Genomic DNA, 26,091 nt, shown 5'->3' on the forward strand with positions numbered 1-26,091 from the left:
GTGCTGGAGATGGATACATGGGTATGAACTGACCCTGTGTTAGAGATGGGTTGATGGGTATGCACTGACACTGTTCTGGAGATGGGTATGAACTGACACTGTGCTGGAGATGAGTATGAACTGACACTGTGCTGGAGATGGATACATGGGCATGAACTGACATTGTGCTTGAGATGGATAGATGGGTATGAACTGACACGGTGTTAGAGATGGGTAGATGGGTATGCACTGACACTGTACTGGAGATGGGTATGAACTGACACTGTGCTGGAGATGGGTATGAACTGACACTGTGCTAGAGATGGGTAGATGGGTATGAACTGGCACTGTGCTGTAGATGGGTATGAACCGACACTGCTGGAAATGGGTATGAACTGAAACTGTGCTGGAGATGTATAGATGGGTATGAATCGACACTGCTGTAGATGGGTATGAACTGACACTGTGCTGGAGATGGGTAGATGTGTCTGAACTGACACTGTGCTGGAGATGGGTATGAACTGACACTGTACTGGAGATGGGTAGATGGGTATGAACTGACACTGTGCTGGAGATGGATAGATGGTATGAACTGACACTGTGCTGGAGATGGTATGAACTGGCACTGTGCTGGAGATGGGTATGAACTGACACTGTGCTGGAAATGGGTAGATGGGTATGAATTGACACTGCACAGAGATGGATAGATGGGTATGCACTTACACTGTATTGGAGATGGGTATGAACTGACACTGTGCTAGAGATGGGTAGATGTGTATGAACTGGCACTGTGCTGGAGATGGATAGATGGGTATGAACTGACACTACTTGAGATGGGTAGATGGGTATGAACTGACACTGTGCTGGAGATGAGTATGAACTGACACTGTGCTGGAGATGGGTAGATTGGTATGAACTGACACTGTACTGGAAATGGGTATGAACTGACACTGTGCTGGAGATTGGTAGATGGGTATGATCTGACACTGTACTGAGATGGATAGATGGGTATGAACTGACACTGTGCTGGAGATGGGTAGATGGGTATGAACTCACACTGTGCTGGAGATGGGTAGATGGGTATGAACTGACATTGTGCTGGAGATGGGTATGAACTGCTCTGGTGTTCCATGTTCCTTGTTATGACTGCAGGCAATGACCACCCATAGTGTTGACAGAGCATGTATAGGTCATCATTTACATATTTCTAGAATGTCGGCCCCAGGATGGTCATATTAATGACAAGAGTGTCAGCCGAAGGAAGGTCATTTATTACTAGAATGTCAGCCGAAGGAAGGTCATATTTATTACTAGAATGTCAGCCCAAGGAGCATCATATTTATTACTAGAATGTCAGCCCAAGGAAGGTCATATTTATTACAAGAATGTCAGCCCCAGGAAGGTCTTAGTTATTACTAGAATGTCAGCCCCAGGAAGGTCTTAGTTATTACTAGAATGTCAGCCCCAGGAAGGTCTTAGTTATTACTAGAATGTCAGCCCCAGGAAGGTCTTAGTTATTACTAGAATGTCAGCCCCAGGAAGGTCATATTTATTACTAGAATGTCAGCCCCAGGAAAGTCTTAGTTATTACTAGAATGTCAGCCCCAGGAAGGTCATATTTATTACTAGAATGTCAGCCCCAGGAAGGTCTTAGTTATTACTAGAATGTCAGCCCCAGGAAGGTCATATTTATTACTAGAATGTCAGCCCCAGGAAGGTCATATTTCTAAGATGGAAGTCATCTCTCTGGTTTAGGGTGTCTGCTGAGGGTGTCCAACACAATACTGGACTGGATTCACTTTGGTTTGAAAAAGGCTAACAAGATGCATATAAAACCATACCATGCTTGTATTTCGTGCAAAGAAATGTTTTTTTTATTTTACTAGGCAAGTCAGTTAAGAACAAATTACTATTTACAATGACAGCCTTCCCCTAGCCAAACCCGGATGACGCTGGGCCAATTGTGCACCGCCCTATGGGACTCACAATCATGGCCGGATGTGATTCTGCCTGGATTTGAACCAGTGACACCTCTTGCAATGAGATGTAGTGTCTTAGACCACTGCACCACTTGGGAGCCCCGAAATGTAATGAAATGTGTTATACAGGCAAGATATATCAACCTCTGATTGATTTGTTAGACAGCCAAGAGATATCAACCCCTGACTGTTGTGTTATGCAGTCAAGCGATATCAACCCCGATTGATGTGTTATACAGCCAAGACATATCAACCCCGATTGATGTGTAGCCTAATTGTAAAATGAGTGGTCACCTGAGTGGTCCAATAGGCATAGACCTCCAAGATAGACCTTCCAGATAAAATGTGGCATCGGACATCATAATGACCTCATTCTTGTGTAAAAATGCATTAGACGTGACAAAAGACGTCAGCCCGACTTCACTGCAACCAGTTTTGTTCACTGTGGACACAGATCCCCAACTCAACATTGAGGCATGAAGAGATGGGGAAGATGAGGAAACACCGGGAACAAAATATAAGGCCAAATGATACGTTTAAACTTTAGAGGCTCACGGTAGCACCTATAAATCCGGATATTCTCTGACAAATGAGAAAATAAGTAAGGGAAATCAACGTCCACCCACGGTTTCCCAAGATGGGAAATGGTCCTGTGCTGTGCACCATTAGTGAGGGCCCAGGCTTCACGGAACGCAGGCGGCCCTCTCTATTTTGCCACCTGCCTTCTCCCACGGCCTTCAACACAAATCAGTGTGACACAGGGGCTCGCTGATAAACAGTTGATGGAGAGTCAAGGGGACCGAGCCACTCACTCACCGGCTGCCTCATTTCAACTGAGCTGGCTCGGTTGGCCTATATGAGATACACAGACAGACAGGTTTACAACGGCTCTATTTACTGACAGTTATGCAAAGAGAGAGAGACGTAGAGAGGAACAAAAACATTGACCTTGCGTAGATGTTCTGTAAATGTTCCATTTGCATGCCGGATGTCACGTCAACACTTGTCACTGTTGAGGGTGCAATGTTGGAGTGGAGACCTAGCAGATACTAGGGCTTTGTGTTTTGGTCGCAGGGTGTAAAGGTTGAGCGTACAAAACAAGCGGTTAAAGTATTGAATCAAAACAACATTACTACTGTAGCAATTAATCATCTTCTGCATAATAAAAGTTATTGGTATTTGTCGGTTACACATTTTGGAAAGGGTTAGGCATGTTACATTTATTATTGAAAGTAATATAAATTGTATTTGTATCCAATTACAGCAGTTATAATTTCAGCTGTGCCCAATGTTGACTAGGCCTGCATGCCATCTGAGTACAAAGTTGCGTGCTAGGGATCTGGCCACAGGGCAACTCTGATTGTTAGCATTAATTTATGGAGCTACTGCTCGTGGGTAAACCATATGCGTCTGTGACCAGTCAGACAGCACAAAGTACTATCTGACCCCCAGAATATTTCCCTAACTTTTTAATTCATTGGAATTTAGGCATCTTTTAGTTACCACTGAACAGATGTGGTTTGAGTACAACACTAGTGTTTTTCAGGAGCAGGAAGTATTTCAGGCGTATGCGAATGAAAATGTGGATAATATTTGGTTCTTCAGCTCCTAAATGAAACTTTTCCTTGTATCCTATCAGCCAAATGTTATACACTTTGCTTTCAGGTTGATAAGTATAGTTGTTTGATAGAGGTTTAGATGAAGATATGAGTCTTTTAAGGCAAATATTTGACTTTATGACACCCCAACGTTCTGTCAGTTACTGTCAACAGCAACAAGGTGAGCAGAATGAGAGAATGGCTAAATGGATGCCTGTCAAGATTCCAACGGAAACAGAGAGAGCAATCAAATTAAAATAATGTAGATAAGAGCTGACATTTTCCAGTAACATGTAGGAGATTGCTATTGTGAAGATGAAAGTTAAAGCTGAGATGTTTTGATTGGGCCATTTTCCTCGACAGCTGAGGCCACTAACGCGGGATTGCTAACACATTATTAGAAATCCACATCTCTTGAGATTGTTGAATTTAGGGGTGTGTGTTTGTGAGTCATTTCAGTTATTTGAAGTTAAGGTGTTTCATCTTTCTCTCCATCCTCCATCTCATCCTTTCTTATTATGCAGCAACAGAAAAAGTCTGTGTTTTGGTTTATTTTCCACTGTAATTCAGTAATTGGAAACACAGAAATGAATGAATAATTTGGGTTTAATGACCTTGTTGTGAGTTTTTCTAGCTAGCCATCATCAAAATTTCATGTTGCAAAAGAAAGAAAAGTACAGTCATTGTTTTCAGAAGAAAAAAATTGTCAAGAAAGAAGAGAATTAAACTGGAACACGACTGCGTGACCAAGTTGTGCCTCTTACTGTTGTTTGGACAGAAATAAAACTTAATTCAATGGGCATGAATAATTTTAATTCAGGCTCTGTAAAATAGCTATTCAACATCTTGAATAAAATAATAGAACAAGGGAGTCCTTAGGGCAGAACACTGTGCAAACGAGAAGATTTTTGTACGGAGAGATGCAATGTGAAAAAAGACATGCATGTGGTGTTTGTTTTATGGGTCACAGATGGGCAGAGCAGACAGACACTTGGACAGTTTTGGCCTTTATCACAAAGAAAATTATAATTAATAACTCATCAGTACCATAAAGCACACACAAGGCAGCCCCTTACTGCAAGTTAGGGCCTGGCACTCCAAAAGACCGACACCCCGCCTTCTGAGGCTGAGACGCATACAACCGGCCAAACAGAATTATCCATGAACAAATGTTAAGCTAAACAAACTCAGTGTTGTTTAGCTCAACCCTCTCAAAGGGTATTGTCATGTGTCCATGACCATTGGTCACAGCTACGGCCTACTACACTGGTTCAATCTTACATTTTTTGACTCCAATTTTATTAGACAGAAATGTACAGTGTACATTTTATATTATGTGACAACCATAAGCTAAATGTCCATTTCTGGTTAATTAGGCATAGTCACTTTGATGTCACTTTAAGGGCACACACCATCATAGGACAGGGTATTTGCATAGAGCTTATATCGCCGAGACAAATCAAGAAATATTAATTTTGGGAAAATTACATCATTCAAATGCATGGACCAGTGTCCAATTAGCTTTTTCGTCACCCATGAAATTACATTTTTACAACACTTGTTCGGAGTTGATGGAAAATGCTGCAGGACACACAAGCACACCAACAAGCGGATTAATGTAATGTTTCAGAAATAAAGGTTGGTTATAAGAGTACAGGTGAATAAGTCAATATATTAATATCACCGAGGCAGAATTGATTATTGCGTTGCACTTGTCTTGGAGTGGTTATAGATGCAGGAAATGTATTCGACATACTCTTGACATGCTTTTATTTTAGAGTAATTTACTCAGTCTCCAAAGGACCCTTGATTTGAATATCAGTCGTAAACACCCAGTATATAGTACAAAATAAACATAGCCTTGCCTAAGGTAGGCTATGCAAATAGAATGACCTAATCTTCTCTTATACCATGTAAATAACAGTGCCAACAACAATTGAGCCCAGCAGATGCTGACTGTCAGGTAAATATGATTTTTCCTCCCACTGGGTTTTGTTTGATGTCCACTTTCAAATTGCCTCCACTGAAGCATGTTTCAACTCGGTCACTTCGACCCTGACATGTACTTTTTGAAGTGACTATACTTTCTCAGCCTGCACATACAGTAGAGCTTGTAGCTTTCTTTCTCTCTCATCTCTATACCTAACCTAAAACAAGAGGATAAGCATTCTCAACACAGGAATAGCAAACTATTTTCAATGAATAACTTTCACTACCTCAAATTGATAAGCATGTATTACATTTTTAAAACACCCCTCACTATACAGTAAATATACAATACCCTAAGGGGGACAGCGGAATCTGCTAAATGTGTATCCTAAATTGAATATAGTGTATAAACAGTGCAGGCAAAGATGGACATTCACGCAATGTACCTCTCCACAACAAATGAGCTTGAAGGTAAAAGAGACCAGGCAATTGAGATATAGAGTGCCTTGCAAAAGTATTCATCCCCCTTGCCGTTTTTACTATTTTGTTGCATTACCACCTGTAATTTAAATTGATTTTTATTTGGATATTATGTAATGGACATACACAAAATAGTCCAAATTGGTGAAGTTAAATGAAAAAATAACTTGTTTCAAAAAATAAAAAAAGGAAAAGTTGTGCGTACATGTATTCACCTCCTTTGCTATGAAGCCCCTAAATAAGATCTGGTGCAACCAATTACCTTCAGAAGTCACATAATTACTTAACTAAAGTTGTCACGTCCTGACCAGTAAAGGGGCCTTTTGTAATTGTAGTTGGTCAGGGCGTGGCAGGGGGTGTTTGTTTTGTGTGTTTTGGGGTTTTTGGTCTAGGGGATTTTGGTTCTAGTTTTCATTTTCTATGTTCCGTTTTCCAGGTTTGGCCGAGTGTGGTTTCCAATCAGAGGCAGGTGTCTTTCGTTGTCTCTGATTGGAAGCCATACTTAGGCAGTCTGTTTTCCTTTGGGTTTTGTGGGTGGTTGTTTTTTCGTATAGTCCTTGTGTCCTTACGGAACTGTTGTTTGGCGTTGGTTTATTTTGTTTAAGTGTTCTCTATAAATAAAAGAAAGAAGATGAGCACAATACCCGCTGCGCCTTGGTCTGTCCTTTACGACGCCCCTGACAAAAGTCCACCTGTGGGCAATCTAAGTGTCACATGATCTCAGTATATGTACACCTGTTCTGAAAGGCCCCAGAGTCTGCAACACCACTAAGCAAGGGGCACCACCAAGCAAGCGGCACCATGAAGACCAAGGAGCTCTCCAAATTGGTCAGGCACAAAGTTGTGGAGAAGTACAGATCAGGATTGGGTTATAAAAAATGTTCCAAAACTTTGAACATCCCACAGAGCACAATTAAATCCATTATTAAAAATGGAAAGAATATGGCACCACAACAAACCTGCCAAAAGAAGGCCGCCCACCAAAACTCACGGACCAGGCAAGGAGGGCATTAATCAGAGGCAACAAAGAGACCAAAGATAACCCTGAAGGAGCTGCAAAGCTCCACAGCGGAGATTGGAGGATCTGTCCATAGGACCACTTTAAGCCGTACACTCCACAGAGCTGGGCTTTACGGAAGAGTGGCCAGAAAAAAGCCATTGCTTAAAGAAAAAAATAGGCAAAAACATTTGGTGTTCACCAAAAGGCATGTGGGAGACTCCCCAAACATACGGAAGAAGGTTGAGTTTTTAGAGTTTTTGGCCACCAAGGAAAACACTATGTCTGGTGCAAGCCCAACACCTCTCATCACCCCGAGAACCTCATCCCCACAGTGAAGCATGGTGTTGGCAGCATCATTCTGTTGGGATGTTTTTCATCCGCAGGGACTGGGAAACTGTTCAGAATTGAAGGAATGATGGATGGCGCTAAACACAGGGACGTTCTTGAGGTTAACCTGTTTCAGTCTTCCAGAGATTTGAGACTGTGACGGAGGTTCACCTTCCAGCAGGACAATGACCCTAAGCATTCTGCTAAAGCAACACTCGAGCGGCATGGAACATATAAAATGTATTGGAATGGCCTAGTCAAAGCCCAGACCTCAATCCAATTGAGAATCTGTGGTATGACTTAAAGATTGCTGTATACCAGCGAACCCATCCAACGAGAAGGAGCTGGATCAGTTTTGCCATGAAGAATGGATAAAAATCCTAGTTGCTAGATGTGCCAAACTTATAGAGACATACCCCAAGACACTTGCAGTTGTAATTGCTGCAAAAGGTGGCTTTACAAAGTATTGACTTTGGGTGGGTGAATAGTTATGCATGCTCAAGTTTTCAGTTTTTTGGTCTTATTTCTTGTTTGCTTCACAATAAATTGCATCTTCAAAGTGGTAGGCATGTTGTGTAAATCAAATGATACAACCCCCCCCAAAATCTATTTTAGTTCCAGATTGTAAGGCAACAAAATAGGAAAAATACCAAGGGGGTGAGTACTTTCGCAAGCCACTGTATTTCCTTAATTATTTTCCCTTGCTCCTTTTTAATCGTGAAGCAATCCCTCACAATACCTGGCGGCCGACCATTTTTACTGTCGATTTGGCTTGAAGTATGTGTCGGACATGATTCTGCTTAACATTTGGAGCCAACAAATTAGAGGAAAGTGCCAGGTGCTGAGCACAGGAAGCTGATCAGTTGAACAGGATGTGGAGGATTACACGTTTAGTCTTGTTGTGTCTGTCTTTAAATCAGACATCTCTTGGCTTGTTGGTTTACTTTAGTTTCCCCTACTTTTTCTTGGATCTCGTTTAAGCTTTATTATTTGCTCGCTGTTGTCTTTCCATCAGGCTGTGGTGGGGAGAAATCCTCCCAATTAAATACAGATTTGGTGGTGTGCTATCACATCAGAGAAGGCCACACGCACTCTTGTCATCTGGGTGTTTGCTGTTTAGGCCACTGAGTGTAAATCACCTTCCTTAGCTAGTTGTGCTTGCAACACCACATGGTGTGTGTCTGTAAGAGTGTGTGTGTGTGTGCGTGTGTGTGCGTGTGTGTGCGTGTGTGTGCGTGTGTGTGCGTGTGTGTGCGTGTGTGTGTGTGTGTGTGTGTGTGTGTGTGCAAAGCTTTCTGGTAACACTTTACTTAAAACCTGATAATGATAATGCATTATGATGCGGTTATAATGTATTTTAGCACTTATCATAAGCATGTATGTGCCCTTCCCTCTAGTAAATCTAGATGCTGATCTTCTCTGGTTAAAGGTTAGTAGAGGTGTCTACATAACAGACCCTACATGACCCCTGACATTTGGGATTCAGGAAGAACATGACCTACAGGTCTCTTCCAGAATACCATTCTGTGACTCTTCTCATGTTCTGGAATACTGTCCCATAGGGAGGCAGTTACTTTTGACCTGAGCTATCTTTTAGACGGCAAGGTACCATGTGTGGTGGCACTGTATAGAGGATGGTGTGTGAATGGTAGAAATGATGCCATTGACTATATATTCTGCATGTCTCTGAGGGACCTATTAATTTAGAAATGACTAGCAGTGATTCCCTAAGGCCCACCATCTTCAAAACAATAACTGATAACTGTTCGGATAATTTCTGACTTAACACTCCTTCTCCTTAACATCAGCTGCAGTAGCACTTCAATTGGGACAGATGTCACAGTTTAAGTTTGACAATGCTGCAGATGGAAAAGAGCACTTTGTCTCCTGAGGGAGCCTGTCTTGGCCTTTTCCCTGCCCATTGTGTAAGATTTGTCTAATGAAGCCAGTCCCACTGTCGGAGTCTGACTCACACACAGTGCCGCTCTGAGCACTAATGCAATAAACCTTTGTGTAGGAAGAGCGTTCACGTGGCATTACTGGGTCTTATTCACCAAGCTCTCAGCAACAACTCTCAACGTAGGCCAAAGGCACAAGCAGTTTTCTCCCTTTCCATCCGTCTTTTATATCTTCGAAAAAGGTTCTCTTTAAAAAATGTACTGCTGTGTACCCCCACAACCATATTTTTTCATGCGTTCTTTTTATCTGGATATTTATGTATTTGTCTAGGGCCCCAGCAGGTACATTTGCATTCAACTTTTATCCCACTTCTTTCTGTCTGTCTGTGTCCGTTTTTGACTTGCTGTTCTTTACTGACTGTGCCTCCAGGCTTAAGTTCCCCTTGTTTGTTTCATCCTCATCGTTTACATATCAATTTGTTCTCTTGAACATCACTTTTATCCTGAAGTTTTCACAATATGAATACTGACCTCTGTTTGTCTTTTTCGAAGAGAAGGAAACATTCATAGGCTATGTACTGATGCCTACTGACAATGTTTTCTCTGCATTCAGTGCTTCACTCACTCTCAAAGACAATTAATGATGTCTTTGTATACAGCAAATAATATCTAGGGTACCTCCCTGTTTATCTACACTCTTGATGACTGAAATGTATTGTATCACCGTGAAAATACTGTTTGGATAAACTCACCGACTCATTGTTATAGATGAAACAGTTTCTCTGTAGAACTATATAAATATTTGGACATTAGTGGCCCCATTCCCCCCATTGAAATCAACGATGACAGAGATATTTAGGTTGATAAAAATGTGATGTAGAATATCTGCTGATGTCAAAAGCCATTATTGTTGCTCTAGTTTGGAGGCAGCAATTAATTGAATGTGGTACAATGGCAGTTTGCCCCAGCTGGTTGTACACAGAAGTAATTGTATGTCCTGGTTAACTCTAGTCTAAGTATCGTAACTATCAAATGTTTATGGTCAGTGCTAATCTAGATGGCTAACTTCTGGCTAATGCAATGTAATTGGACATCACATCGAAACAGAAGAAGAAATTATTGCTGTTAATGGTCCTCAGTGTGCGTGTAATCGAATTCAGCTGTGGATCAATGCAGCTGAGCCTAAAACCTCCTTCGGCATATATGTGTCATCAAGTTGAATTGAATGCACAAGCTCAGACTTGCTTCAGTCTGTCGCCACATAATGGAATCACGATGGTGACCAAGCCAGAGGGGCTTGAGTGGGGATTGCAGTGGACTGCAAGGATTAAGAGGTAAACGTTTCTCTTAGGGCTCAGACATACCGATAACGCTTGCTGGCCGAGAGTACAATAGCACCTCAACTTGAGTGCGCACTGATTTTACATGTAGAATCACGTGACAAATGTTGTTTACAGCAGGTGGTCCCTAAAACAAAGTGTGCTGAACAATCGGCAGATGAACGCTAGATCCACATTCGGTGCGATGTGTGCAAGCCCTGTCTGGTACAAACTGAACGACACCAGGCCTTGACAGCAACACAATTCAGTTGTGAAATTATTATTGAAGCAGAATGCAAAGTAACGCGATAAATCCTACCAGATAAAGTGTTGATGTACAGATATGGGGACAGACACGAGTTGTATGGTGATTGTGCAGAGACGTGGGTTGAGACTGCACCAAGGTGAAACTGCTCAATAAAATGCTACTACCTCAATCAGGACACATACTAAAACCAACTATTTGGTAAACAAATAAGAATCCAGATGGGAAATGACAGATTGTCAATGGCATGCAGATAGACTAATACAGGATTTTCAGGCATTCATCTGACAGAAAATGCTGGTTGGTCAACGGATGATTCCTCAATGTAGGCATTGAAATCTGACTATGAAAAAGAGTAAACATTGAGTAATGACTGTCTGTGTAGACTAGGTGATATTTTGTCTACAAAACAACACCTAAAGCGTGCGTGCGTGCGTGCGTGTGCGCGTGTGCGCGTGTGTGCGTTACACACATAATGATCACATTTAACCACCTGGTGTTGATCTAAATGACATAGTTAGCAAAGTGTTCACACTAAAGTATTGCCAGGAAGAGAAACAGCTGAAGCAAAATGCCAAACCAAAAGTAACTTAAAGTCCATCTGAATGCCCGACAAGATCTAACGCTTGAAGCGAACGTAATCCAATAGCGTACATCTACAAAGAAAGCTAAGGTAGTTTAACCTGTAGAGCATTTTCAGAGGGTCAGCATTTCTACCTACCTGGAACAGACTCTTATGTATTCTAGCTATCCTTTATTAATCTGGTCCCCATTGACAAAATAGACATACATCTGTTTTACATGATTCGGGATTATGTTGTTGCCTCTTATGTTCCGTTCAACTGAAGCACCTCTCCTGAAATGACCCCTTTCTTCAGCCTCAAAATAAAGCAAGTGAGGAGGGACACCAGAGACACCCTTCTTCAGTTTTCTTAACAACCTCACCGTCAGGCTCAGGCATAGAATCGAAAAACCCTGCTATTATAATTTGGAAAGCCTGATCTCTTTGACCGTGCTCTCTCCCTACCTGGGCCTTTCCTCTGCCACTGATTACAGTCCTCAAGGGATTCTCATTAAGTCTTTGCTCCAATTAAGCTGCACTCATTTGCCGCTTCGTAATCCCTCCACGACTCCAGTCTTCCAAATCCTTCAACGGCGGATTATTCCAATCTGTGGGTGGGCTGCCGTCAGAAAACGGCAACTTTCGCAAGCATTTATAAGGCATTGAACATTTGTTGGTTCGTCAACGCCCACTGACTGTACTTGTTGGATGGGAATTTGCTGTTTTCATTTGAAATAAAATAACATTTGTTTGTTTGTTTTTCGAGAACATTGTCGGTGCTCAGGTGAACTAAGCTTTAAAAAGGCTCATATTTTCACATGCTGAAAACAACCGGGGGAAAACACTTCACACTCATGCTCTGAAATACCGGGAACTGTATAATTGTGTTGTGCAGACAGGCCTTTGCCTCTTTTGTCTAATCATTTGCATCAGGATATTGTAGGCTTATGTCCCAGTCAAATGCCTTTCTGCTTCATCAAGCTCAGTTTAAAAAGTTCTACCAGAACTTCACCGTGTCCATTTTGGAGATTTGTTCTGCTGACCAGTTCGGAGATTACAAGGAAAGGCTTTCCGCTCTAAAGCCACCACGAAGTTGAGTTCCTACACTGCTATCATAGATTGCCACATTGGACACTTACTGTAGGATTTCCTGGATGACCAACAGCCATACACTTTCAACCTGCACAAGGAGAGACTTCATTTCTGTATCTTTAATACCAGTATACAGATCGATGTGTGCAAATCAGTAACAGAACTAAATATGACAAAGACACTGTTGAGAGAAGACCTAGCAAGTAATTTTGGTGGTGTTGAGCAGCTCTAGTTAAGATGGATCAGGTGGCTTACAACACAGGTGAAGGAGAAGACTGGATCCAGAGATATATTTACGAATTATAAACTGTGTGGTTTGAGCCTTGAATGCTGATTGTCTGACAGCCATGGTAAATCAGACCATATACCACGGTTATGACAAAACATTTCTTTTTGCAGCTTTACTTACATTGGTAATCAGTTTATAATAGCAATAGGTCACCTCTGGGGTTTGTGGTATATGGCCAATATACCACAGGTAAGGGCTGTATCCAGGCACTCCGTGTTGCGTCATACATACGACCAGCCCTTACCCGTGGTATATTGGCCATATACCATAACCCCTCATGTCTTATAGCTTAAATATACAGACGCAGAACAATTATGAAAAATAGTTGGCAAAATACTTAACTTGGTTGAAAAACAATAAGTTTACTTGGCCAATACAAAATGTTATCTAGACTATGCATAAACGTTTGTTCTTCGCATTAGAAAACATAATGTTTTATGGGACTAGCGATAGCATAGTTAGGTTAGCAAACATTAGCAGCAAGCTTTGCTCTCCATTACTCAAAAGTAAATTGTGCCGATTTATTAGCACATTGAACCATGTTGCGCGCCGTAGTGTAAAAACTATGTGGGTTGTGCTGAAACAATGACATCATATCTGAATTCCTCCACCTTTATGCAGTTTCTCCATTGTTGAGTGTTATTAAGTGGATACCTAGATGAAATGATAGTAGGAAGTGTGATTTTCCTCAATCATATTAACATACAGTATCAGTTCTTGTCCTCTGGGAGCAAACCCATCTCACTCACTGACAAGGTGTTCAATTCATTTTATTACTTATCACATTTCTTATCTGTTCTCAGGTTTATATACACCTAGGACTGATAAAAGCAACATCATTGATTTTCATTACTCTAAAATTACAATGAATTTCATATGAATGTAATGCATGGTAGTTGTGCTCACAATGTAAGTTGATGTCATCATACTATAACTGTCTTATTAAGTATTTCTCACTGAATGGTGGAATTCCTTTAACATGGCCCGGTTCCCTGGGTGGGCGGAGTTTAGCCATGTTAAAGGAACTCCACCATTGATTCAAGTAAACTGAGTCTCCTCCCCTTCGTTAGGAAGAGCTATAGCATCCTGGGTCGACTAAAATAAAATGGATTGATATGAATAATCATGTATGTTAATGAATGCATCCTTTCCCCTCCTATGACACTTACATTAGTAGCCAAAACATACAGTTAGGAGTTAAATCAGGATCTTCTTTCATTAAATCCTTTCCTTGGCCAGTTGGTCGGTCAAGAAATTAGGATTTAATGAAGCGTCCCTCGGCTGCCGTTTTTGGCAGAAAAATAATCAAGCTGCTTAAGCGTTTAAGGAAGATACCGTGCATATGTCAGAGGTCTTTTCCTTCTTCGACTTAGTGGCCTTCCTCTGTCTTCCTTGGGCTGACAGTCTTCAAGGATGTTTATCTTGGTTGGTTGGGCGTGTTACTGCTTAGACTTGTGCTATCAACGGAAAACTTCCACTGTATCTCTGCTTAAATTTGGTCTCTTTTTTTTATTGCAGACATCGGAATCTTGGAATAAGTGACCTGTGAATTCCGTTGGCACTGGGGATTTTTAAAGACTGCTCAACTACTCTTCAGTCACACTGTATGGACATCTACTATCAGAGGCCTTGCCAGGTAAGGAAATAATGTTTTTCTTAAAAAAATAAAATAAAATGTACTCAAATTTACTGTAAATTTTCCAACACATGTTATTTTTTTGATGGGTCAAAAAACAAAACGGATTATATGTGGGGCATTACATGGGTAATATGGTTATGGGTAGCAGGTAGCCTAGAGGCTAAGAGAGGTGAGGCAGCAACCAGAGGGTTGCCAGTTAGAATCCCGGGAGGTGAGCTGGCAACCGGAGGGTTGCTGGTATGAAATCCTAAAAAACAATGTATACTGCTCAAAAAAATAAAGGGAACACTTAAACAACACAATGTAACTCCAAGTCAATCACACTTCTGTGAAATCAACTGTCCACTTAGGAAGCAACACTGATTGACAATCAATTTCACATGCTGTTGTGCAAATGGAATAGACAACAGGTGGAAATGATAGGCAATTAGCAAGACACCTCCAATAAAGGAGTGGTTCTGCAGGTGGTGACCACAGACCACTTCTCAGTTCCTATGCTTCCTGGCTGATGTTTTGGTCACTTTTGAATGCTGGCGGTGCTTTCACTCTAGTGGTAGCATGAGACGGAGTCTACAACCCACACAAGTGGCTCAGGTAGTGCAGCTCATCCAGGATGGCACATAAATGCGAGCTATGTCAAGAAGGTTTGCTGTGTCTGTCAGCATAGTGTCCAGAGCATGGAGGCGCTACCAGGAGACAGGCCAGTACATCAGGAGACATGGAGGAAGCCGTAGGAGGGCAACAACCCAGCAGCAGGACCGCTACCTCCGCCTTTGTGCAAGGAGGAGCAGGAGGAGCACTGCCAGAGCCCTGCAAAATGACCTCCAGCAGGCCACAAATGTGCATGTGTCTGCTCAAACGGTCAGAAACAGACTCCATGAGGGTGGTATGAGGGCCCGACGTCCACAGGTGGGGGTTGTGCTTACAGCCCAACACCGTGCAGGACGTTTGGCATTTGCCAGAGAACACCAAGATTGGCAAATTCGTCACTGGCGACCTGTGCTCTTCACAGATGAAAGCAGGTTCACACTGAGCACATGTGACAGACGTGACAGAGTCTGGAGACGCCGTGGAGAATGTTCTGCTGCCTGCAACATCCTCCAGCATGACCGGTTTGGCGGTGGGTCAGTCATGGTGTGGGGTGGCATTTCTTTGGGGGGCCGCACAGCCCTCCATGTGCTCGCCAGAGGTAGCCTGACTGCCATTAGGTACCGAGATGAGATCCTCAGACCCCTTGTGAGACCATATGCTGGTGCGGTTGGCCCTGGGTTCCTCCTAATGCAAGACAATGCTAGACCTCATGTGGCTGGAGTGTGTCAGCAGTTCCTGCAAGAGGAAGGCATTGATGCTATGGACTGGCCCGCCCGTTCCCCAGACCTGAATCCAATTGAGCACATCTGGGACATCATGTCTCGCTCCATCCACCAACGCCACGTTGCACCACAGACTGTCCAGGAGTTGGCGGATGCTTTAGTCCAGGTCTGGGAGGAGATCCCTCAGGAGACCATCCGCCACCTCATCAGGAGCATGCCCAGGCGTTGTAGGGAGATCATACAGGCACATGGAGGCCACACACACTACTGAGCCTCATTTTGACTTGTTTTAAGGACATTACATCAAAGTTGGATCAGCCTGTAGTGTGGTTTTCCACTTTAATTTTGAGTGTGACTCCAAATCCAGACCTCCATGGATTGATAAATTGGATTTCCATTGATTATTTTTGTGTGATTTTGTTGTCAGCACATTCAACTATGTAAAGAAAAAAGTATTTAATAATATTATTTCATTCATTCAGATCTAGGATGTGTTATTTTAGTGTCCCCTTTATTTTTTTGAGCAGTGTATATATATGTCTGTGTATATATGTGTGTCTTTCAGACGGGTTGTGTTAAAAGTAGAAGTCAACTTTCAATTGAACCTTTTGTACAATTGACCATTAAAGTAATGTTAATGGTTCCGGTTAACTTGGACTGACTGACTAGTTAGAACTGGAATAGATACAGTACATGGTTCACCACCAGCTTCTTTAGAAAATTGAGTTTACTTCATTTGATCTTTGACCTTATCCTCTTTACCACTCCTTTGAGGCCATTTTCCTCCCAAAGGTTATACAGTACATGACATACGATTACACGGAGGTGTCAAACGCGTCAAGTCAACATGCTTAAATGCTCAGTTTCAAATGCTAACCCTGTGTTGCATGTGCCTGGCACAACAGAATTCCAAACAGAGTTCTGAGTTCTCTGGAGTTTTCCGCCCAAGAAAATGTTGTTCTTTGAAACCCTTCATCGCCGTGAGACATAACACAATTAGACTTATTTTCTTCTCTCTCTTTCTGCCCATCTGATTTCTACTCTCTCCACTTCCATCCGTTTTAAGTCTAGTATTGTCATAATGTAGCAGTAGAACCCTGAGAGCTCTCTCAGATCACTCTTACAGCTTATCAGTGGAGTGGTCCCGCTTGAAATTGTGTCCCCCTAATTTAGTTGCACTACATTCTTACTCAGGGCTACATTTCAATTGGAAGGAAGAGAAGGAAACAGACAGTGTCTGCCATGTCATTATGTGCATGTGTTAAAGTTGTTGTCTGTGTTTTTGTTAAAATACGGAGCTAAAGTGTTGCTATGGCAGATTCTGTTGAAGATAGCAAGTATTGAACAATATTGGACTGTGGCTATGTTTTATTGGAACCAATATAAAGGCTGGATTAAGCCATTAAGGCCACATCTGCCATCTTAATTTATTTTTAATTTGGTGAACTCGGCCGCATATTGCTCTGACGTTTTAATTAAGGGCTATAAAAATGATTACTACTACCGGGTTGCAGAGAACCAGTGCTCATAACACTGTGGAGAATGGAGAATGGGGAACCAGTGCTCATAACACTGTGGAGAATGGAGAATGGGGAACCAGTGCTCATAACACTGTGGAGAATGGAGAATGGGGAACCAGTGCTCATAACACTGTGGAGAATGGAGAATGGGGAACCAGTGCTCATAACACTGTGGAGAATGGAGAATGGGGAACCAGTGCTCATAACACTGTGGAGAATGGAGAATGGGGAACCAGTGCTCATAACACTGTGGAGAATGGAGAATGGGGAACCAGTGCTCATAACACTGTGGAGAATGGAGAATGGGGAACCAGTGCTCATAACACTGTGGAGAATGGAGAATGGGGAACCAGTGCTCATAACACTGTGGAGAATGGAGAATGGGGAACCAGTGCTCATAACACTGTGGAGAATGGAGAATGGGGAACCAGTGGTCCAAAATGACGCCCCCATGCCAAGTCTATTTCCTACCACAGAGAATTGAGATGACCTCTTTTTGTACATTCAGTGGCACTGATTATCTGTGTGGTCTCATGAAATGCACTTCCCATGTCCCAGGGCTTTTTCAGTGGTTGAATATGGCATTTTAAAAACACTGGCATAGTGATCTATTCAAGGATTTGCTTCTGAGCCTATTACATCAATGCTTTTAAATCTATTTAGGAGTGTGTTTTTTTTCTCGTCTTTTTACGTTAAATCCCTCTTGAGATTTTCCTTTTTTTTATATAATGTTGCCTCTGGCATAAACAGTGCAACTGAAAATAGAAGTCAGTGGCTTTCAGATTAATTTGACACACAGAATCCAAACTTGAAACACAGGAGGCAAAACACTGTAAATAGGAATGGTAGATATGTATATTGAAGCAGGGGAAATCAATTTAGCATATTAGGCTACATGCATTATGATATGCATTTAGAGGTGAAGAACTGACAGAACTGAACATCTTTTTGTTTATACTGAGTGAAATTAAATACTGTACATATTTGGTTTCAGAGTGGGAGGTAAAACGATGAAACAGTATGGAACGGCATGCCTTCTGGGGGCATTCACAGGATATTTAAATCCTATCACAAAGTCTTGCCTAAAGAGTTACTACTGGAACTTGAGACCACGCAAATGTTCCTTTACATTAACCAGGTTTCCTTCCAACCTTTTCATGCAGATGAATTACCTGACGCATGAAAAAAGTCACGACCGGGCTGATGGAAACAGGACATGCCGGTACAATTTTATAAATGTCAACAGTAAGGTTGAGCAGTATCCAGATATTGTCATACCGTCCTTTGCTCATCCCGGGATTTAGGGTGTTACCAGCTTAGTATACAAGGGGGCGTCCCCAAAAAATGCTAAAAATCCCATTACCAGAATGCAAAAAAAATTTGCACAAGAAATATTGAATTTCCATGGAGGTTGCTAGATAAATATGCTAATGAGCACAAAGCGAATGTAAGCAAATTGCAAAAACAGGCAATCAAGCTCATAAAGTTATATATACAATACCGTTCAAATTGATCAGAAATACAATGTAGACATTTGTTAATGTTGTAAATGACTATTGTAGCTGGAAATATGTACATAGGCGTACAAAGGCCCATTATCAGCAACCATCACTCCTGTGTTACAATGGCACGTTGTGTTAGCTAATCCAAGTTTATAATTTTAAAAGGCTAATTGGTCATTAGAAAACCCTTTTGCAAGTATGTTAGCACAGCTGAAAACTGTCGTTCTGCTTAAAGAAGCAATACAACTGGCCTTCTTTAGACTAGTTGACTATCTGGAGCATCAGCATTTGTGGGTTCGACTACAGGCTCAAAATGGCCAGAAACAAATAACTTTCTTCTGAAATTCATCAGCCTACTCTTGTTCTGAGATATGAAGGCTATTCCATGTGATAAATTGGCAAGAAACTTAAAATCTCGTACAACGCTGTGTACTACTACTCCCTTCACAGAACAGTGCAAACTGGCTCCAACCAGAATAGAAATAGGAGTGGGAGGCCCCGGTGCACAACTGAGCAAGAGGAGAAGTACATTAGAGTGTCTAGTTTGAGAAACAGACGCCTCACAAATCCTAAACTGGCAGCTTCATTGAAGAGTACCCACAAAACACCAGTCTCAACGTCAACAGTGAAGAGGCGACTCCGGGATGCTGGCCTTCTAGGCAGAGTTGCAAAGAAAAAGCCATATCTCAGACTGGCCAATAAAAATAAAAGATGAAGATGTGCAAAAGAACACAGACACTGGACAGAGGAACTCTGCCTAGAAGGCCTGTCATGACTTCCGCCGAAGTCGGCTCCTCTCCTTGTTCGGGCGGCGTTCGGCGTCACCGGCTTTCTAGCCATCGCTGCTCCATTTTTCATATATCCATTTGTCTTGTCTTGTTTCCATACACACCTGGTTTTCATTTTCCCAATCAATCTACTTGTATTTAACCCTCTGGTTCCCATCATGGTTTGTGTGTAATTGTTTCATGTTATGTGGTGTTAGTTTACGCGCTTTACTTTTATGTTCCGTTTTTTGAGGGCGTTTGATTTATGTAGTGCTGTCGTTTTTGGAACTATAATGAAAGTCTGCATGTTCATTATACTCTGCTCTCATGCTCCTGACTTCGCCTTCAATACACCGTTGACAAGGCCAGCATCCCGGAGTCGCCTCTTCACTGTTGACGTTGAGACTGGTGTTTCAATATAAAACGCAACCTCTGTCTATACACAGCTGGACTCACCTGCTCCTGCTTTCTACCGTTGTGCTATTTACAAACAAACACATGACTGGCTCAACTGTTCTGGGGAACTATGGAAAGCTTCATAATGTAAAATAACGTGACAGGTGAAATGAAGAACGCAATCTGCTTTATCTCCTAACGTATCGCACAAGTTAACTGCAGGTTTTTTCTTCAAAAGTAGACACAAACATTAAAATGTATTGAAAAAGAAAAATAAATAGTTTTAACGGTATTGACAGTATGGAAAACCCATCCTGTGGCTTTTTCCAAATACCTCAGTGTACGGTATATGCGGTTTACCGCCCCAGCCTAGTCGACAGAGAATTTGCTCGTTTGGCATGGTGGGATATGTGTCGGTAAAATGAATAACGGACGGTGGAAACGCCTTTATGTGAAAACATTGATATAATAACCATCATATCGAAGTAAACCTGGAGTCACACGCTGATACTGTATGTTGTGTGATCCTCCAACTCGGGAAAACATGCAGTTTATTAGGATACAGATTAAAAAGTGATGATTAACTTCACTGGCTGGTGAAAGTGCTCGGTGATGAAGTTCCTTTCCAATAAATGTCCAGGTTCTTATTCCGGTGACATGATGATCGATGCTTGGCTGCTGTTTGACAAATAAAAATAATCTTCCTTTTTCGTCCATAATAATTTCAACATGTAGTTAGCACTGTATCTGCCAGCTGTTGGCTATACTGTACCACATGTACCAAGACCAGAGTCGGAACATTTGCTATACACTGAGCGTACAAAACATTGTTCTTTCCATGACATAGAGTGACCAGGTGAATCCAGGTGAAAGCTATGATCCCTTATAGATGTCACCTGTTAAATCCACTTCAATCAGTGTAGATGAAGTGGAGGAGACGGGTTAAAAAATTATTTTTAAGCCTTGAGACAAGTGAGACATGGATTGTGTATGTGTGCCACTGAGGGTGAATGGGCAAGACAAAATATTTAAGTACATTTGAACGGGGTATGATAGTAGGTGCCAGGTGCACTGGTTTGTGTCAAGAACTGTAACTCAATATTAGGAAGGTGTTCCTAGTGTTTTGTACACTCAGTGAGTTGAAAATGCAATGAAAATGTTTTATTCTGTAAAGTTATTTTTATGTCCACTGCATCAGCACGCACAGCCTTTTATCCAAAATAAGTCTGTTTAAAGGAAAAATGCACAGATTTTAGAATATTCTAATGAAAATCTGTTGCCAATTGGATGGAAACCGAGCTAATGACGGCTTGATGTCATATCCTCACCCTGACAGGCTCACTCTATGGTCTTTGCTTATTTGACAATGACATTCACAAGATACTGTCAATCTCTTTTTGACAAACTGTTCTACATGTTACAGTTTGCAGTAAAGAAAAAAACAGCATTATTTCAGCATGTGGATCACTTCAGTTTATGAGCAGGCTACATTAGAAAAGTTGTAAAAGATATTCAGATCTGAAAGGCGTGTATTGCACTTATGTCAATAGGTGGTTTCTCCTTGGCAGAAGAAGGTACAGCAGTGGGGGAAAACTGTCTGAACATGACTGATCTCCGGGTTAAGCTGTCGGCTCTGTCTGATGTTTTGAACACAGCAGAGAGCTGCTTTCTAGCCTGGACAGCTGCTTTCAGGACCCTGGACAGCTCCCGTGTCTTGCCCTACTGAGAAACTGTCCACAGGCTCAGCGCTGAAACATTTTCTGTGAGCTGATCTTGTTCTAATCACCACAGCCTTCATTCTAAAGGCATTACAGCCCTACTCTCAACAACATATTCCCTGGTGTTATTGTCTTCCTATTGGATTCTGTTTTAGCACCGTCTTCAGAAGTTTACAATGTTCTTAATGCACACAAGTAAGTTCACGCCGACATTTTGCTTCTGTCCAGTGAAATGCTGTAGCAGATATTTGCATATGCTGCAGTTTTATAGACCAATGCACAATGTTAGCAAACACATCCACAGCTGCAGAACTTTCCGTTTGAAGGAACAGCTGAATTGCTTGGCATACATCAAGCATAGATGTCAACTGTAAGTGTCTCATTGTTTGGGAAAGAGGCACTTGCACATTGTTTATGGAACTGGCTTACCTTGCATATGGCCCAAGGGGGAGTCCCACATACCAGGTAAACAGCCATGGAAATAGAATGAACAATATGGATAGCACTACATTAGTTGAGTGAGTGTATAGGGAAGTCTACAATCTCTTTTCTTCTGCACAGGTCTCTTATGCTTTTATGTCACAGTGCAATATGCAGGAGGATATACAAGTCTAACCATAAGAGGCCCATTATTTGACCAACCAAGGTTATTTTTGTAGATGTCTGGTACTTTTCTACGTGGACTGTTGAGTCGTGCTGTTCATTGTGCTCGGCGGTTTTGTGTCAAGCTCTCAAAGTCCGTGCAGCAATGTGAAACAAGGTGAAACTTAACTATTTTGTTAAGAGGTACAGGAACTGCAGAAATGGAGGTTTGTTAGCCTAGCAGTCTGTTCCCCATTTGAGAGCTATGTCAAAGGAAGTTCCAGCATGGATTCAAGGAAGAAGAATGGACTTAGAGCTGAATCAGAAAAACATTCAGCTCCGCTTTTTAAAATAATTTTTAAGACAGAAATACCAGATAGGTGAATATCTTGAAACATCTTTGGGTTGACTTTAGAATTTCGAGCAGTTACTCTCTTAGATATCCTTTAGATTGTGCGCATCATTGGATAACAACAGGTTGACAGACAGCGGTACGAGCTAAGTGCTTTTCCACATGTTCCTTTGCAATCATTTGCTATTCACATTTACAAGACTGCATTCATTTCCGTGAGTTCAACTCGTGTCCTTTGCCTTTATTAGTAACAAAGAAACTACCGATATAGACATCGTGACAATTTCTCAAGAAGCGAACACATTCATTTGGCATGCTGTTGCATGAACAGTCACAAATATTATATTAGGACCACAGTGAACTCTGTTTGACTGTGAGCTAATGTCTTTAAGACCCAACCCTCACAGGTTGTCACATGTAGCATTGCAACACGACTTCCTTTGCCTCTAAGTAGACCCTTGGTGTGTGTGTGTGTGTGTGTGTATTTGTTGTGACATCATGAGAAGGATGACTCGCGACAACAACATCTCCCGTTAGCACAGAAGACATTCATGTGATTACACTTCTCCTCACTACCTCAATGTTTAACAGAGGCACAAAATGGCGGAAGCCATTACCCATCATGCTGTGCTGTTTCTCACCCCCGGGCTCTCCTTGCTCTTCCCCCATCTCATCCTTATTTTAATTCTCAAACGAGCCGTGTTTTTTTCTTGACAAGGGTGAATCAAGCACATCATAATTGTTTCTCTCCCTCCTGCCTTTGTCTCTCTTTCTCTGTGCTCTTAAACTCCCCTTGTTTCCATTAGCAGCTACACAGTGTATTATGGTCACTATTATCTCACGCTGGGTGTGATTGGGGATGGTGTTGTGCAAAGCGAAGCACTTCTCCCTTGTCCATGCCCATTGCAATAAGTAGAACCATGGCCATTTCCCCTCAAAACCAATAAAACCTGCTGTCAGCTCCTTACACTGTAAATACTATCCCTTTCTTCTTTGTCATTACGTTGTGCCTTGTGGAGATGCTGTTGTTGTAGGTGGACAAATGGTGTATGATACCCAGAGGGAGTGGTTGTACATGCCTGTTCTGTCAGGAAAATGATGGTAGCATTCTGAATGAGGGAAGATGCCTCATGTATTCTACCTCGGAACAGCCTCAATTTGTTGGGGCATGAACTCTCCAAGGTGTTGACAGCGTTCCACAGGGATGATGGCCCATGTTGACTCCAATGCTTCCCACAGTTGTGTCAAGTTGGCTGGACATCCTTTGGGTGGTGGACCATTCTTGATGCACACGGGAAACGGTTGAGCGTGAAAGACCTAGCAGCGTTGCAGTTCTTGACACACTCAAACTGTTGCTGCTGGCACCTACTACCATACCAAGTTCAAAGGCACTGAAATCTTTTGTCTTGCCCATTCATCCTCTGAATGGCACACATACAGGGAAAGGGGAAAGGGGGATACCTAGTCAGTTGTACAACTGAATGCCTTCAACTGAAATGTGTCTTCTGCATTCAACCCAACCCCTCTGAATCAGAGATGTATGGGGGGCTACCTTAATCGACATCCACGGCGCCCGGGGAACAATGGGTTAACTGCCTTGCTCAGGGGCAGAACAACAGATTTTTACCTTGTCAGCTCGGGGATTCAATCCAGCAACCTTCCGGTTACTGGCCCAACGCGCTAACTACTAGGCTACCTGCCGCCCTCACAATCCATGTCTCAATTGTCTCATGGCTTAAAAATCCTTCTTTAACCCGTCTCCTCCCCTTCATCTGCACTGATTGAAGTGGATTTAACAGGTGACATTAACAAGGGACCATAACTTTCACCTGGATTCACCTGGTCCTATGTGACCTATGTCATGGAAAGGACAGCTGTTGCTAATGTTTTGTGCACTCAGTAGTTACCCAATCAAAGCTAAGAATAAGAGATGGATCGCTATTGAGAGATCTTCTGTAATTCAATGTACATATTGGGGATAGTCTTTAGGTAGCCATCGGTCATGGTATGACATTAGAACAGTGAAATAATAGAGTCCACAAACACAATGTATTTACCACTATTTCACGTTGTTCAGCTCTATGAATCGTATGATGAAGTGCATCGTATAAAAACAAATTGAATTCTCTACTATAGCAAGCTCCTGATCTCGCAGGTTAATGGAAGCAATGCTGTAGACATGCAGAGAGGAAACACGGGAATCGCCCACAAGTAATGAAACACCATTCAATCTCTTCTCATTGTGACTCTTTTGAATGTCCCTTTAGCGAAAGCTTATATCTTAAACCGCCTGCTCAATAACTTAATTCTGCTCTTATCTCAGGTGGGACGGTAAGATTTAGAGTGGGGAGGGGAGTATCTCCCCCCCCTCTCTCTTTCTCTCCCTCTCTCTGTCTCTTTCTCCCCCTCCCTCTCCACCCTCCCTCTCTCGCGCTCTCTCTCTCTCCCACGCTCCCTCTACCTCTCTCCCCCCTACCTCTCGGGAGAGATACGTCTTGTGGTGGGATTGTAAAGAAATATGGAGGACAGCTATCAATGATTTCTTTGCGAGATTACAATAGAGACAGACGTTAATAACAGGACCCAGCATGTGACATTGGAGGGTTTATTGATAGGGCCACAAAAGGCATTGAAAACACAAGGCGGGGGTGACAAATTGTTGCACGGCTAGCGTATAAACTCACAGGAAGCTTATAAATGGCAGCGACGTGTCTATTGGTGCATCGATATTTTACAAACAAAAGTTATTTCATCACAAATGTTTTTTCACCTTTTTTTTCTATTATGTGAAAATTGTTAAATAGAAAAGGCCTGCACATCCTTGTTCTGCACATTTTGACACAGTCGATATTATCATAGAAACAGGTATGATATGTTATGTTCAGTTCTCATCATTGTTATTTCTTTCCAAGACATCTCTCCCTTTTATGCATGAAATGTTGTGGACAGTATCATCTAATTAACTAAGAAGATGAATGGGGGATAGCAATGTTGTTCACTCCATCTGCAACAAAGGACCTAAATACAATTCTGATCGCTTTGAATAAAGGGACAAAGTGCAAGTAGTGAGTGGGTGGGTGTTGATGATTAGGATAAGGCACTGTTAATGCCCTGCAGATGTAGCTACACAATATGCATAATGGCCCTATTCTAGAAGTAATGTTTTAGCTACACAATATGCATAATGGCCCTATTCTAGAAGTAATGTTTTAGCTACACAATATGCATAATGGCCCTATCCTAGAAGTAATGTTTTAGCTACGCAATATGCATAATGGCCCTATCCTAGAAGTAATGTTTTAGCTACACAATATGCACAATGTCCCAGTTGTTGTAGCAGTATCAGTAGTAGATTTGGTACCTCTTTACAACAGTAAAAAAATTCCAATGGAAACCTTTTATAATAGACCTCAATTCCACATAGAGGAAATATCTCAACTGCTTTCATCATTTCCACTACACAGGAATTTTCCTAGAAAAGTGAAAGTGAAGTACCCTAACGATATAACTCCAAGTGATTAAGTTTTTCAGAAAAAACTTGCAGACAGATATTTGTGCTCAGATTTCACTCTGCTGTTTTTTTCC

The 26,091-nt window shown here is 41.9% G+C and overlaps 1 protein-coding gene across 3 annotated transcripts in view; it reads left to right on the forward strand.

Moving 5' to 3' along the window:
- Positions 1-26,091, forward strand: part of LOC115170895 (leucine-rich repeat and immunoglobulin-like domain-containing nogo receptor-interacting protein 2) — a 303,513-nt gene that overhangs the window by 91,256 nt on the left and 186,166 nt on the right. For all 3 annotated transcript variants that reach the window (XM_029727265.1, XM_029727256.1, XM_029727274.1), the window contains one exon: positions 14,236-14,353. The gene's annotated coding sequence lies outside the window, so the exon portion shown is untranslated. The remainder of the gene's footprint in view (positions 1-14,235; positions 14,354-26,091) is intronic.

Source organism: Salmo trutta, chromosome 3, assembly GCF_901001165.1.
Source record: "Salmo trutta chromosome 3, fSalTru1.1, whole genome shotgun sequence".
Classification (NCBI taxonomy): Eukaryota; Metazoa; Chordata; class Actinopteri; order Salmoniformes; family Salmonidae; genus Salmo; species Salmo trutta.